The sequence below is a fragment of the Phacochoerus africanus genome, chromosome X, assembly GCF_016906955.1.
Source record: "Phacochoerus africanus isolate WHEZ1 chromosome X, ROS_Pafr_v1, whole genome shotgun sequence".
NCBI lineage: Eukaryota > Metazoa > Chordata > Mammalia > Artiodactyla > Suidae > Phacochoerus > Phacochoerus africanus.
Genome location: NC_062560.1, coordinates 10,641,958 through 10,657,117, shown reverse-complemented (window position 1 = coordinate 10,657,117; position 15,160 = coordinate 10,641,958). Strand labels below are relative to the sequence as shown.

The 15,160-nt window shown below is 42.8% G+C and overlaps 1 protein-coding gene across 1 annotated transcript in view; it reads left to right on the top strand.

The window, feature by feature from the left end:
- The window catches only part of ARHGAP6 (Rho GTPase activating protein 6), a 536,775-nt gene that overhangs the window by 114,884 nt on the left and 406,731 nt on the right, over positions 1 to 15,160 (top strand). The window lies entirely within an intron of this gene.

Below are 15,160 nucleotides of genomic sequence, written 5' to 3'. Positions count from 1 at the left end.
GTTCCCAGAGACCCACTTGTCACTCTCTTCCCTTCGCTTAGGAAACTCAGGACCAAATATAGGGTGTTGCAGGGTGGGCAGTTTTAGGAGGACTGGTTGGATCAGTGGTTCCCCAACTTGCTTTGCGTAACAGTTGGTGAAACTGAACAGGTTTATCTTTAAAAGGCAGTTTCAAGGGCTGTTTCTTTTTTACTGAGCTGGGTCCTGGGAGTGTGCATTGAAGCACCCTGCACACATCCAATTGGAGGGGAAACCAGCAGCCGTTCCCTTCCCTCCTCTTCCTTATGGCAGAGTGTGCCCCCAGCGAAGTGTCTGGAAACCAGATACTGTCTTTTCCAGCCTCCCTTGCAGCTTAAATCTGGCCCTGTGACCCAGTTCTGGCCAATATGACATAAGAGAATGTTGCTGAGGCTCTCTCTCCCTGCTAAAAAGGGAAGGTCCATGCTGATGCCTGCTCATCTGAACTTTTTAGTGTTTCAGTTGCGATTCCTGCAAGCTCAGATTTCTCAGTGGGTCAAACAAAGGAAAGGGACTGGAAAATAAACCCCAATTATGAATATTCCATTATTTTCCTCCAAGTGTGGGCCATGCCAGGGACCAGCAGCATCAGCTCCACCTGAGAAATCGTTAGGAAAGTGCAGAATCTCAGACCCCACCGTGGACCTGCAGAGTCAGCAAGATCCCCAGGTGATTCCTATGGACATGAAAGTTTGTGAAGTGGTGGCCTACTAAGGGTTTCCTTTCTGTAACAGCTTTCTAATGTCCCTGTGCCTTCTGTTGCCATGGAAGATGGGCTTGCCCACAGAGGGAAAGCCATCAAGACTCTAGGCAGTTCTTCACTTGGGAATCCAAACATCCATTTCCACACTGCAGTGTAACTGTTGCGACATGTTCTTTTGGAAAGTCACTACCTAGATGCCATCGTGTCAAGCCATAAGCTATTTTTGGGTTTTCTGGAAAGGCCAAAGATTCCGCTGCCCAAATGACTCCAAAGAACGCGGGGCTGATACATGTCAGATTTTCTTATAAAAAAATGTCATGGGTGTTTCCTCTTGAGTTCAGCTCCATTTTACTAACTACAGAAGCCCGTGTATGACTATGTCCCACTTAGCAGGTTGTGCTTTTCTGCCTCTTCATCTCAAGAGCTATGGCATGGTTCCTGGCACTGTTTTATCAGAGAAATATAACGAGGACTGGATTTGACATGCATAATATTTTACGGATGATTATCATCGCCGTCTCAGATTTTTCTTGGGGCTCGAGATGGCAAAGAACTTTGGATGGAGACCTGGAAAAGAGAGGGGTGGTGGAGGTGCACGTTTGCTCAGTTTCTTTTAGAGGAGTTTGGAGGCTGCCAGGAAGCGATTAACAAACAAGCAGGCAGCCACCTGAGGCCGTCCGTGGAGACTGGAAGACAAGTGTGAAGAAACAGACAGCAGCCCATGGTCCTTCAAAGGAAAGAAGAAGAAGAAGAAAAAAAAAAAGGCCATAGGAGCAAGAAATGACTTAAGTTTAATAGAATTAGTCCAAAGCGGTTTCCAAGTGTGCATCGTTACCCCTTTTGCTCTGTGACCCTCTGAACGCTAAACAACGATGTGATGGAACGTGGGAAAAAACAGATGTGAGTTTAGGCTTAATGCTTTCCTAATCCTCGTGCTATTCTATTTTATAGTGTTTGAAAGATACATATCTGAAAGATTCTTGCTACCGTAATTAAATTCTTCCCACTATGATCATTTTAAAGGGCGTATTGGATGGAGAAAGACATTCACATACAGTTAGTAATCTTTTATTGCAAACCCAATAAGTGCTGGGCATTAGGGATATAAATATAAATAATGTCCCAGCATAAGATGCTAAAACAGTATAAATCAGAAGTCCCACAGAAACAATAAAGTAATCCTTAAATCATAGTTCGTTTCTTAATTCTCCCAGGAGGAGAAGGCTCATGTTTCATATTTTTCTTTATTATTTAGAAGGCAGGACTTCAAAAGAAATAAAAACAGAAGGTCGGCTGCAGGGCAAGTCGCAGTGGCTCCATTCTTGCGTATCCAGAAGGGCGTTGCCCGTGTTTACCTTCCTAAATTGGGAATTCTTACGTCTTATCACAAAAACGTGATCTAGTATTACTTGGTTCCACTTCACCTTTTGAAACTGGAAGGAACTATGCTCTTGATGGTAAGATACTCTGTGAATAATAAAATTAGGAACATTCCCTGACTGCGTTTTTAGGTGTTACCTTGAGCCAACATCAGCTCATGCGGTGTTTGGAGCAGCTTTTATTCCTGTTTGAGAGACGTTGGGACCTAAGGTTGAAGGTATAATTTTCAACAAATCTCAGCTAGAAAGGAAGGATAGAGTCAGGGTGTCCATTTGACTCCTATGCTTAAGTTTCTCAGCGTTGGCTTGTACTCTGTCCATTTTGTCATCTGGAAGTCATAGTTGATGGGTCATTTTGAAACCCAAATCTGTTACCAAAAAAAAAAAAAAGAAAAAAAGTCTGAGTTTTATCTGAGAAAATTAGCTCCTACTGCGCCAGAATTTGGAGGAAAGAAACTATATAGTTACCCACATTTTTGTATTTTGAATTTAAGGGTTGTTGAAATTAACAGATATTTAATATTTACTGATAAGCACAACATCTCCTTGCAGCTGATCTTGTTGAAAGGCGTTATAGTTTGGGGAATTAAACATTGGCTTGCCAAATAGGATTTTTCGTATTGCTGAGAATTATGCCATTCGTAGTTCCCAAGAATAACTTCATGTATCATGTAGAGCCCTGCCTTTCTCCTTCATTTCATAGATGAGAAAATCAGAGAAGGAAAAGCATTTGCCCCAGGTCACACAGCTTGCCAGTGTCTAAGATGAGTTAAACGTGAGAGGTTGTTTGTTGTACCCTGCGATGGCCCTGAACGCCAGCTGAACATTTAATGTAATCATGAGCTATTTACATATTTTTGGGCAGGAAGTTTCAGGGTGGTGAGATCATTTCTTCAAAAGATTTTGCTTGTTTGTTTGTTGAAGATAATGTTTTGAGTTCTGCCAAATAGCTTCAGCTTTATTGGCAAACTTGCATTATGTAAGTCTAGAATGGGAGTTCCAGTTTTGACTCCGTGGTAACAAACCCGACTAGCATCCATGAGGACACAGATTCGATCCCTGGACCCACTCAGTGGTTAAGGATCTGGCATTGCCGGGAGCTGTGGTATAGGTCACAGATGCAGCTTGGATCCTGCGTGGTTGTGGCTGTGGCACAGGCCAGCAACTGCAGCGCTGATTCAACCCCTAACCTGGGAACCTCCATATGCTGCAGGTGTGGCCCTTTAAAAAAAAAAAAAAAGGTCTAACATAATTTTTAAATATCATTTCTTCTATTTGCTGAAGTGATTGATCTTATTACCACTGCACAGGAACAGGCTGGGCTCCGAAAGGCTGATGGAGAATCCATTTACTCACAAGACAGAAATCACACTGTTCAAACGATCAAGATGTCGGTGTGAAATTAAGTTCCACCAGCAAACTGACAGCGTGGTATTGACCCCTGCTTGAAACGAATAAAGACGGCAGAAGATGGGGAGAACCCCATTCCAGAGTGCCAACAATACAGTGAAGACCTTAAAGGACACTTATTCTGGGTGCCAGATTTTTCAACCTCAAAATAAAGTGGTCGTGAAGCCAATTTCAAAATGACACCCTCAAGGGCTGGTTAGAACCTTGGTCATATTCTTCAGGCCCCTCTGGCCTTGCCAGTGGAACTTCCCCAAACATGGATTTTAAGCACTCAAACATTTTGTGTTCTCCTAAGAAGACATTAATTAGGCTCCTAGATACTTGTGGACGACGTATATCCTATGGTCATATATTCACTTTTGATTTAATGTATTGTTTCTCTTCTCCTCTTATGGAGCATTATCCATTGCATGGACAGTGCATCTTTCACATGCCGTATGTATCATTTTGTATGCTTCATTATAGCCCCAAATGCCTAAAAGTATTTAAACCAGCTTAGATACAAGGAAGAGACTGTCGGGAGCCCTAAGGCTGAAGGAACCTTCTAAATCATCAAAGAGTGAATTACAGATAGGGTTTTAGCACTAAGGCAATTTCCTTGTATTCTTATCGGTTGACAATGGGTAATCCATCTATGAATATATGGTCTTGACTGCATTGCTCTGTCCCTTACGGAATCTTTTTTTTTTCCCTTTAAAAATTTTCATTGGAGTGTCATTGATTTACAATGTTGTAGTAGCTTCAGGTGTACAGCAAAGTGAATCAGTTATACATAGACATATATCCCTTCTTTTTCGGATTCTTGCCCCATACAGATTATTACAAAATATTGGGTAGAGTTCCCTGTGCTATAGAGTAGGTCCTTGTTGATTTTCTATTTTATGTATAGTAATACATGTTATCTAAAACTCCTAATTTATCCCTCTCCCCCTATTCCTTAGGGAATCTTGACTTCAACAAAGATTACCAAAATTAAGAAAAATTTTAAAATTAGGAGTTCCCATCATGGCGCAGCAGAAATGAATCTGACTACGAACCATGACATTGCGGGTTCGATCCCTGGCCTCGCTCAGTGGGTTAAGGATCGGGTGTTGCCATGAGCTGTGGTGTAGGTTGCAGACGCGGCTCAGATCTGGCCTTGCTGTGGCTCTGGTGTAGACTGGCAGCTGCAGCTCCAATTCAACCCCTAGCCTGGGAACCTCCTTATGCCATGGGTACGGCCCTAAAAAAACAAAAAGACAAAAAAAAAAAGAAAGAAAGAAAAGAAAGGAAAAGAAAAATTTAAAAATTAGCACTAGAATTTAAAATTTCCCTTTCCCTCTTTCTGCACACACACACACACACACACACACACACACAGTTATTTATAGGGTTTGGTGGCCGTGCATATAGCATACTGTTCAGGAGTACTGGCGTTGAAGTTAGGCAGTCTTGGGTTAGACTTGGCTTTGTCACCCACTTTTGATGTTGGCAGGCTCACATCCTCATGGGAACAGCAAAGGGGGGAGAATAATACTTCTCTCTTAGAGTGGTTAGGATTTAGTGAGGTAATTTGAGCAAAATGCTTTTGCATCTTCTAAACTAGGGTCTCTTAAGTTTGCTACTGTTGACATTTGGGGTTGGATCATTTTTTGTTGTGGGGCCATCCTGTGCACTATAGGATGTTGAGCAGCATCCATGACCTCTACCCACTCGAAGCCAGTAGTGCCCACCTCCCCCGTCACCTCTAATTGTGGCAATAAAAAAATGTTTCAAGACATTTCTACATCGCCTCTGTGGAGCAAAATTGCCCAGGTTGAGAGCTGTTGCTCTAGAAATATACATGATACCCCTCTTTTGGTAAAGCCAAGTCATCGTTAGTCAGCCCAAGACTCCGAAGAAGCACCTTGAAACGAATCAGTCTACTCAAGACATTTGAACTGCGAAGCTGCACAGCGCAGGGGCATTCACAAGTCCCTTGAGGAGCCCTGAGGGTCTTTTGTCTACATTCCCTCCCCCTCCCCCAGGAAGGTCTGTTAGTATCTGAAATGAATCATCTGTGTGTAGACCCCACTAGCTCCCTTTTTCTTTTCTCTTTTTTGTCTTTTTAGGGCCGAACCCATGGGCATATGGAGATTCCCAAGCTAGGGGTCTAATCGGAGATGTAGCTACCTGCCTACACCACAGCAAGGCCAGATCTGAGCCCCATCTGCGACCTACACCACAGCTCACAGCAACGCCGGATCCTTAACCCACGGAGCGTGGGAGAGATCAAACCTGCGTCCTTGTGGCTGCCAGTCAGATTTGTTTCCGCTGAGCCATGATGGGAACTCTCCTAGCTCCATTTTTCAAGTCATTGCTTCATCTCTCATTTGAAACCCAGGGGAGCAAAATTTGTCCTTTTTCTTTTTTTAAGTATAGTTGATTTACAATTCTATGCCAATTTTTGCTATATAGCGAAGTGACCCAGATATATATATATATATATATATATATATATATATACACACACATATAATTTTTCTTGTATTATTTTCCTTCATGGTCTGTCTCAAGAGATTAGGTATAGTTTCCTGTTCTATAAAGTAAGACCTTATTGTTTATCCTTTCTAAATGTAATAGTTTGCATCTACTAACCCCAAAGTCCCAGTCCATCCCACTCCTTCCCTCCCACTCTTGGCAACCACAAGTCTATTCTCTATGTCTATGAGTCTGTTTCTGTTTTGTGGATAGGTTCATTTGTGTCATATTTTAAATTCCATATACGAGTGATATCATGTAGTATTTGTCTTTCTGACTTACTTTACGTAGTATTAGAATCTCTAGTTGCATCCATGGTGTTGCAGATGGCATCGTTTCATTCTTTTTTATGGCTCAGTAGTATTCCATTTCATATGTACCACATCTTCTTAATCCATTCATCCACTGATGGACATTTAGGTTGCGTCCATGTCCTGGCTATTGTGAGTAGTGCCACTATGGACATATGGGTACATGTATCCAGAAATGGGGTTGCTGGGTCATATGGTAGTTCTATATTTAGTTTTCTGAGGAACCTCTATGCTGTTTTTTATAGTGGTTGTACCAATTTACATTCCCACCAACAGTGTAGGACAGTTCCCTTTTCTCCCCATCCTGTCCAGCAGTTATTTGTATTAGCAATGATGGCCATTCTGACCAATGTGAGGTGGTACGTCACTGTACTTTTCATTCGCCTTTCTCTGATAATTATAAAAGCTGTTCTTTTTTTATTACCCCCTATACATATTTTCTTTCCTACCTAAAAGAGACCCTTTCCGCTCCAGATCCTGATGTACCTGCTTAGACTTAACGGTAAATAAAGTGGTTGCTAAAAAAGATTAATATGTGCCAGCTGAACCTTGCTGCGTTTGCCTCCAGCAAGCCTAGAGGATTTTCTAACTTTGCATCTTAGACTCATAGACTCTTGAATCTCCAGGAGAGACTTTCCACACCACCCTGAACTTCAGGTGACAGATTGTGTACACTTGGGGCAGAAAGGAGAGGGGAGAGGGACAAGCAAACCCATTTTCAGAAAACGGAGTCAGCTCTCGTGCCCTTCCATCACACCTTTGTGAAGTTCCAGCCCCAAACTCCGACTTGAAGTTGGGCAGATGTCTTGAACTGAGGGGTTGGGGGTGGGAGCGTGGGCATCATGTGCATAAAGCGTAGGAGGTTTTTTCCCACCTCTCCCCTCCTCTCTCCCCCATTCTTCCTTCTCTGATTCCGTTGGCATGAGGGCTGGCTTCCAGGGAATGAGCTGACAGGAATAGGATTTATTTGAGTAGAGCTGTCTTCTCCCTTTGGGTGCGGGGGGTGGGGGATGAAGTAGTGATGTGCCCAACCAGTATTTATAGCTCCAAAAGACAAATACAGTCTAAATCCAAGTGGAGGAAATGCTCGCAACCTTAAAAGAGAGAAGTCATTCACAGAAAGCTCCTCATTTCCATCCATATCCCTTCAGTTCAGTTGACATTTTGAAAGCCAGACATTTACGTGGTGTTTACAGAGATTTTACAAATATGAACCAATTCAACCCTCATATCAATTGTATATGGTTGGTACTATTATTATTTGTTATCCTCATCCCACTCATAAGGAAACTGAGGCACAGAGATGTTAAGTAACCTGCCAAAGCTACGAAGTGGTGGCACCAGGAGTCAGATTTATTGAGCAGCTCCTAGACGGGTAAGTCCCATGTAACGGAGATAAGTAAGAAGCCTGTGGTTTTGTGGGGAGACCCCTCCATTGTTCATCCTGTGATCGGCTGTTAAAGTGCTATTAGTCATGCCTTTAAAAAAATTTAGTTTTATTAGAGTACAGTCGATTTACAGTGTTGTATCAATTTCTGCTGCACAACATGGTGATCCAGTCTCTCTCTTTCTGTCTCACACACACACACACACACACACTTTTTCTGATATTATCTTCCTTAATAGTCATGCCTTTTTATTTTCTCTGTTTCTGATGCTTTACCCTCTGGAGCCTTGCTGACCCTGGAGGGAAATGCCCTGCCCCCAGTCATCCCCCCCCCCCCCCCCCCCCCCCCCCCCCCCCCGCCCAGGGCCGGCCAATTCCTAGAGATACTCAACTACAATCCTACAGGCATGCCTTTCATGTGCAAACTAGCCAACCCGGAGCTCCTACCCCAACCGTCTCCTTTATAGGGCTCCCGTCCTCTAGGTCACTACCCCCCCTACCCTAATCACACCAGGGTAGGCACCAGACACTAGGGACAGCCCAGTCCCGGCCTCCCTGGGTCTGCTTAAATGATTCACACTAGCCGAGTCAAAGCCTGCTTATGCTGCCTTGCTTGTTCCTTCCGCTGGAAACCGCAGTAAAGGCTCTTCCCACATTTTCCCCTTGTTCTCTCTGCCTCCTGACCTACCCTAGTACCTTGCCATGTGGCCCCGTGTGGCATGGTGTACCCTCTCCTCTTGGGAACTGTAACAAGCTGTCTTTCCAATGCCGTTTTCTCCTGATCTGCTGGCCATACCATGAATAATAAATAATAATAAAAACTACATTTAAAAATAGTTGTGTGCCCATGGAGTTCCATACAGGTACGCAGGAGATGAACGTTGCTGAGCAGTTCTTTCAAGCCACTCACAGCAGGGCCACAGTGTGCCACAAAACGCAGCTCTTATGCCACGGCTGGTCCGCAGCAGCTCTCTGGCTCCCCACTGGCCTGGTTTGTGTGAGTGTAACTCACAAACAGATGACTTGCATGCTGCTCATAAGTTGCAGCCCCCAGAACCATCACTTTGCTTATACAGTACAACTTATGAACTGCTTCCAACACCATGTGATTGCTTTGGCCCGTCCTTATTTGAAGGTGCGCCGTGCCTCGTTTAAAGAAACGATCTTTACAGAACTTTCTGGGTACTCTCTCAGGGCCGTCTTGGTGTCAAGTAGCCATTTCCAACGGTGAAAGCCATTGGTGGCCACTGGGTGGGAGCTGATCGTGTAGATCTGAGTGCGATCTAGGACTCTCTGGAGCTGGACTCGTCCTTTGGCTGAGGAAAGACACTTATCTGTCAGATGGATAATTTAGCTCGTGGAACTCCCCCAGCTTCCAAAAGGTGACTCTTTAGCAGGATTGTTGAAAAGAAGATGCTAGAACTGGGTAAAAGAGTAGGAAGAAATTGGAGGTTTCTCGTAGCAGAGAGCCCCTTCCTCTTCCTACTAACTACTTTTCAAAGCTAAAATGTTGATCCTCATGGTGATTTTTCTAAATTAATTATTTTATTGCAGCGGTTGATTTTTTTTTTTTTCCCCTAGATACCCGTACGGGCCTATCCTGGCTAGCTGTCTCCCTTAGGCTTGTTGATTCTCATCCCACACAGGTTTAAAAGATCTGCTTCTAGACTCAGTCAAGGGCTAGTGACTCAGAACAGAGTGTGAGGGAGGCTTGAAGAGGTGGACACTGTGATTAGAGGTCTGTGCTTTTCTCCAGAGCGGGGATTAAGCCACATTCCTTTTTGTGTCTTCCGCACCTAAACAGTCAGTGATGAGGCACTCTGCTAACGTTAATTGCGTGAGGGTGTTTCCTGGTGGTAGATCGCTTAGGCTAGTTCAGAAGTGGGAGTTGTGGTCTGCGTCTCTGGGAAACATTTCCTGAGAGGATGGGAAGAAAATGTTCCCCGCCAAGTGTCCGAGTTGATGTGCATGTGGGTGGCTCAGAGGTCATCTGTGGAGGAGGGTAGCAGCTCGGCACAATCACAGATTGATTAACTTTCGCAGAATCAATGGCATGGTTTTAGGTTGAATTCATAGAAATGAAACGAAGCTCTTATGTGGATCTTGCCAAGAAAGTACAGAGTCATATTCCCAAGTCTTCTGCATTTGCTTGTGATGAGTAAGTCAATCGCCTCAGTGACTCATTTCTCATACAGTTGAATGGTCAATTCGTGAACCTGTATCAGTGGTTCTCTGCCAAGGATGATTTTGCAGTGTGTAGACATTTTTGGTTGTCGCCCTCAGGGAGTGCTGCTGGCATCTGGTGGGTAGAGGCCAGAGATCTTACAAACTATCTCATGATGCATAGAATAGCCCCCACAGCAAAGAATGATCTGGCTTCAAATATCAATAGTGCCAAGTTTGAGAAATCAGGATCTTTATTTACACAGAACAACTGGATTAGTTTCCAGGAATCTGTGCTAAAAGTCGAGTGTCCAGAATATTGTTTAAAACATAGTTGTTTAAAAAAGAATTACTTTCGTATTTTTAAGATCAGAAACATTTTTTGAAAAGCCAACTGTTTTTACTGAGTGATGTCTTAATGCTAAGATTATACATGTAGCTTTGTCTTTAGGAAGTTTAGTCATCGGTTACTATTGTACATATTCTTTATCAAGTAAAAAAAGTCATAAAAATATTGAGTTCTCCCCACATCTTCACTTAAAAAACCATTCTGGGTCTCCTCTCTGGGTAGTTGATATTTTAGGGGGAACGGATTGTGTTGCTCTTCGTCTCCTAGAGATAAATTTTATTGGGGGGGGTGGTGCTCGAATGCAAAGAGCTGGGAAAGCAGAGAAATATCATTCAAGATCGCAAAGTCCCTTTTCATTACCGGATTTAATTGAGTCTGGACTCTTTAAACCAGAAATCATGATCTTCTCATAGTTCCAGATGTCTCAGATTAGAAGAAATTTAGAATGATGGATTCTTTCCCCCAAATGATCTGCAGGACCAGTGAGCCAGTTCAGTGTACATACTCAATATTAAAATGCCAGAAGTCACTGTTATCATATTAATTTTTGTCTCTTTCACTTGTATATCTTTTGGGCTTTAGAGGGCTATGAGAAGGAACTCTTGTACCTTAGACGGGATGAGCAGATATTTACGAGAAATTCCCCTTTGTATGGCAAGGGGTGCTAGAATATTTAATCATGCCTTCACAGTGGGTTCTTTAGTCCTGTGGTCTGGGGAACGCTTGGGGGTTTCTAAGTCTCAGGAGTTCCTCGAGGTCAACATTATTTTCATTATAATATGAAGACATTATTTTATGTGTCCTTCTCTCAAGAGTCTTCAGTAGAATTTTCCTGGGATCACATGGTGTGCGGTGATTGATGACATCATCCTGCTGCCGGCTAATGGAATGTGTGCTTATGTTCTAAAACTTTCTCAATTTTAATTTCTAATCAATAAATAGCAATACATAAAAACATCCTGCATGCAAGTATTTCGAGCCCTCAGCCCTTTGGAGGAGCTTAAAGGGGTCCTGAGACCAGAAAGTTTGGAGGTCCACTGCTTTAGTGAATGACAGAGAACATGAATCAGGTTCAACAAAAATTCAGGACTCAGAATACTTCAAATACCATGGCTAATGGCACGAGCCAGCATCATCTCATTGCTTTGTGGATATCAGCGAAGCAAAAAGCACTTGGATTCTGTGCAGAGCCTGAGAGACCCATAAACCTTTGGTTCTGAGTTTTTGCTTCAAATCCAACGTCTGATTCAGAACGTTGACATCTAGGCACTACTGACAATTCGGGCAGGATCCTTCTTTGTTGGGGGCCGTCCTGTGCCTGGTAGGATGTTTAGCAGCAGCCCTGGTCTCTACCCATTTGATGTCAGTGGCAGCCTCCCACTGTGACAACCAAAAGTGTCTCAAGACATTTCTGAATGTCCTTTAAGTGGCACTTCACCACAGTTGAGAAGGTCCGTCTCTGAAGGCAATTCTCTGTTGTTGGAACAGGACATTGCCGCTTACATCCCATTGTCCAGAATTTAGTCACATGGCCTTTCCTGACTGTGAAGGAGCCTCGGTAACAGGAAATTTCTTCTAGCTGGGAGTATGCCCGCGAACATTGGATCCTCTATTCCTGTGGCAGAAGAGAATAAATATTGGGAGACAGCTCCAAATTTCCATCATGTATGAAAAGAAAATTCATGCCTAAAATACTTGTGATTGTGATAGCACATTCTGTCACCTTAAGAAAATGCCAAGACACTGGATTTTACGAAAGTATTCAGGTCTAGAAATTTGGAAGCTCTTCCATAGAAGCATTTATAACTGGGTGCTTTTCTTTTATGCAAAATCCTATTCCATTATTTGGGAGATTTAAAACACACCATTTATCCTTGGTACACATTGCATAGGACAAGATTCGAATATCAGGAACAAATATGAAAATAATTTTTGCAAGCTCTTTGCTTTCTGCTAGTCGCATTTTGGTCCAGAAACATGTTTTTCCTGTGCATATTTTCACACTGTAAGCTGAATTATTTTTCAACTTTCATTAAGATTTTATCATCTCTCTTGATGGTCATTGTTCACAAGAAACAAAATATCTATCCGTTCCTGGAAGTTGGCATGATTGGGGCGCGGTTCTCCAAGAAGTGGGATCTGAGTCTAGGATTCAAGTTCAAGGAGGTTATTTGGGAAATAGGAGTGGAGGAGTAGAGAAGCAGCAGATGACCCAGAGAAGGGAGAAATCCAGTAGAGTGTGCTAGCAAACAAATTCCCAGTTTAGCCAGTGAGCTACAGTCGCATTAGGGCACCTGGGAGCCAGTGTAGAACCTGTATCAGAGTTAATCCCACCCAAGGGCAAGGAAGCTGGGCTATTTATCTTCCAATTCCCATATGCTATTGGCTCAGGGCTACATCTAGGAACGTGAACTCTCTGGCACTTCTGGCCTGCCCTGTGTTCTCCGGCCAAGAGAAAATAGGATGGCATTGATAGGTGCTGCAACAGTGAATGCCTAGAGCATGTGAGGGAGCACTGACTGTGTCTCCTCCACCCTCTAAGCTGATTGGTTGGCTCAGCTCACTCACCAGCCTCTGGCCCACCAGCCTTGTTGGATGTTATGTTGTGGGATTATTGAGGTTGGCTAAGCAAAGGAAAAGCAGCTGAAACAGGACCTCAAAAGGATACTGACAGAATGCTTGCATAATGAAGAAATGAACAAATTTCATCAACTCGATGGTCACGAAGACACAGTTTAACAAAAATATGAAGCTAGTTTGCAAGAGCCGTAGCAATATAGTTAAACATTCCAGCCCAGAGGAGATCTGCAGAACAGCAATGAGAAATTGAATGTTTTTGCTGTTGTTTGACTTGAACATATCACAGATCCATTAATCAGGGACATCTTTGCACCATACTTACTGTCAGATGTAAGCCAGACCTCTGCTAATGAGCGTCTGGAATGCAGCCCCAGAATCAGTGTCTGCTTCAACACAGATGAGCATGGGGATGGGAGAAGGTGGGTGTTTCTGGAATTTGGAGAAACAATATGGTGACCCGAAGGAGGGCAGATGCCCTCCAAGCTTCCTTTTATAGTATATCAAAGCTGTTGGCCAGTGAAGAGAAAAGGCCCAAGGCGGGCCACTGTAGCCTGTTGGTTTCAGCAAAAATACTTATGATTATGAGTGTAAATAAACCGTGTAAAGGACCCAGTGCTCACTGGCAGATATTGATTGAGTCGACACTGTTTGCGGAACCTCACATTAAAGCTTGCTGACCCATCCCATAGACACTTTAAGCAGTTTCCTAAAGAAGACGGTGTGGCTGCCTTGAGTCCCGTGTAAAGGGCAATGATTTGAGAAAGCAGGGTTGATCAGCGAGCGGAGGCACGTGATGAAGAGATAAAGACTTCTATGGACAATGAGGGGCCAGAGGTGAGGGGCAGCATCTCAGAAGGACGTGGGAAAGAGAGTGGCAAAATTAAAGTTGTGTTTTAGGCCAATACGGATAGCAGAGGCCAGATGGTGGAGGAACTAAAGAGGGGCCGCTTGTTTGCAGTTGATTTCTATCCCGCTTCACTCCGCTTGTTTACAATTGATTTCTCTCACGCTTCATTGTGACAAGGAAGGAACCACTTGATCCTTACAGGAACATCTCCAGTAGTGATTAAAAATACAAAGCAATAAGATTGAGGGATATGAAGGAGAAAAATGGGGAAGAAAATAACAAGATCTGTAAATCAACTATACTTCAACAAAACTTTAAAAATAGGAAAACTTGGAGCGCTGTGATTTTAAAAGGTATTGTATTTTTGTATTCCTTTTCTAATATTTCATTGATAGTATACAGAAATGTGACAGATTTCTGAATGTTAATCTTGTATCCTGCTCCTTTGCTGAATTCGTTGATCAGTTTGAGTAGTTTCTGTGTCAAGTCTTCAGTAGTGTCATGTCATGTCATCTGCCTACAGTGACAATTTTGCCTCTTCTCTTCCCATTTGGGTACCATGTATTTCTTTTGTTTGTCTGCTTGCTGTGGCTAGGACTTCCCAATATTATGTTGCATAAAAGTGGTGAGAGTGGGCATCCTTGTCTTGTTTCATATTTTAGTGGGAAGGCTTTCAGCTTTTCTCCAATGACTGTTATATTTGCTGTGGGTCTGTCATAAATGGCTTTTGTTATGTTAAGGTATGTTCCCTCTGTACCCACTTTGGGGAGAGTTTTGATCATGAATGGATGTTGGACTTTGTCAAATGCTTTTTCTGCATCTATTGAGATATGATCATGTGATTTTTGACTTTTGTTAATGTGGTGTATGACACTGATTGATTTGCATATGTTCAACCATCCTTGTGAACTTGGGATGAATCCCACTTGGTCGTGGTGTATAATCTTTTTTTATATGTTCTTGGATTCAGTTGGCTAAAATTTTGTTGAGAATTTTTGCATCTATATTCACCAAAGACATTGGTTTATAATTTTCTTTTTTGGTAGTGTCTTGGTCTGGTTTTGTTATTAGGATGATGGTGGCTTCATAGAATGTCTTTGAAAGTGTTCCTTCTTCTTCAACCTTTTGGAAAAGGTTAAGAAGGATGGGTACAAGTTCCTCTTTGTATGTTTGGTAGAAGTCGCCTGTGAAGCCATCTGGTCCTGGACTTTTGTTGTAGGGAGTGTTTTTATGACATATTCAATTTCATTTCTACTGATTGGTCTGTTCAGTTGTTCTATTTCTTCTTGATTCAGTTTTGGCAGGATGTAAGTCTCTAGAAAGTTGTCCATTTCTTCTAGGTTGTCACATTTGTTGGCATATAATTGTTCATAGTATTCTTTCATGGTTTTTTTTTTTTTTTCCCTGCAGTATCTGTTGCCATTTCTCCTTTTTTATTTCTTACTTTGTTTATTCGGCTTTTTTCTCTCCTCTTCTTGGTGTCTCTGGCCAGAGGTTTGTCAATTTTGTTTACC